Source organism: Pygoscelis adeliae, unplaced genomic scaffold (genome assembly GCF_000699105.1).
Source record: "Pygoscelis adeliae isolate BGI_AS28 unplaced genomic scaffold, ASM69910v1 Scaffold403, whole genome shotgun sequence".
Classification (NCBI taxonomy): domain Eukaryota; kingdom Metazoa; phylum Chordata; class Aves; order Sphenisciformes; family Spheniscidae; genus Pygoscelis; species Pygoscelis adeliae.
In genome coordinates, this window is record NW_008824466.1 from 1,159,273 (window position 1) to 1,160,692 (window position 1,420).

General features: G+C 62.0%; 1 protein-coding gene across 1 annotated transcript in view; it reads left to right on the forward strand.

Annotated features, from left to right (window-relative positions):
• The window catches only part of LOC103914441 (scavenger receptor class F member 1-like), a 30,846-nt gene that overhangs the window by 20,029 nt on the left and 9,397 nt on the right, over positions 1 to 1,420 (forward strand). The window lies entirely within an intron of this gene.

The window sequence follows — 1,420 nt, forward strand, 5'->3', positions numbered from 1 at the left end:
GCCACGTTGACGTGGCGGCTCTCCTGCGGGGACACCAGACTCGGGCAGCCATCTCCTGCGGACGGGTTTGCACTCAGGTTTCTCTGGAGGATTATTCCTAATTGCAATGTGCTCCGGTTGCAAAAATGAGCCGTCCTGCTCCACGCACGTGGGCGCCCCGCTCCCGCTGCCAACTCTACTCGACTCAGGGTCCAGCAAGGCCATAAAAATGCTGTTTTCCAGCATTTCTGAGCATGCAAACATGCCCTTGAGGGGAAGGTAACATCCAGGCATCCCTTCCCTAAACGGGCAGTGGCCACCTTTGGAAATCTCTCCATCCTGGGAGATGTTTTTCCTGCGGGTGAGTGCAAGAAGCCTGAACCCCGCAGGAGACCCTTTACTCAGGGGAGAGGCAAGTGGCTCCAGTGGGAAACAGAGTCCCTTTGGCCCTCTGGATGTCCCTGCACGTCCCATGCTGGGGCATGGGCTCCATCCCACGACGTGTGCTTGTCCCCCTGCTTCTCACCACCCACCTCTTCACTAGCAGTGTGAGGAAAGCCCCGCGGTTGGTTTGGGGGCTCAAGAAGAAGCAGCGGGACAGGATCAGCCCCTGGCTCCCTCTGTGCCGAGGCAAGGAGCATCCTGCTCTCCCGTGCAGAGCCCCACGGCCGTGAGCACCCAAATGTGGCCTCATCCTGCCCAGGCAGGCGCATCGCTCCATGCACATGGGCCAGCGGCAGCCAGAGAGGGATGATGTGGTGGGACAACCTGCAGGTTGGGTTCTTCCCCAGCCCCTCTCACCCGGGCGAGCTCCACAGTGGGGGGGCAGGGTGGGGAAGGACAGAAAGAGCTTTCTTGCTCCTTTTGTCCCTCCGTAGCTCAATCCAGGCGGGGTTAAGGCTCTTCCTGGACATCACAAGCCAACTGTGGGGCTGTTTCTGCTCTCAAGCCCCTGGGTCCAGCCACTGTGATCTCCTCCTGGGTGCTAGCAGGTCCTGGGGAGCGTGGGAAGGGCCCATGCTTTCTCCTCCCATGCTGTGCCACCTGAGCTGCTTGTGGTACCACTGCTGACACCATCACCTGGTCAGGGACTCCCCCACCCCAACTTGAGCCCACGCCTCAGGAGCCTCATGCACATCCTGACATACCATGATGTGCTCCCTGCCTGGACCTCCTGGGGCATATGGAGCATGGGACACCCCTGGACCACCCGTGCTCTCCAGCCCTGGTCCCCACGCGTGCCACCCACCCGCCTCTCCCATGCTCCCAGACCCAGCCTGGGGCTGCAGATTGTCCCCAGTGGGAGACCCAGCTGCAGTTCAGCTCGCTGAGCTTCCTCCCTCGACTTGCAGCACCGGCGTGCCCCTTGTCCCCCTCTCCCCACGGCACTCGTGCAGGTCCCAGCAGAGAGCCCTGTCCCCCAGCTCCAGCTCCACCCCCC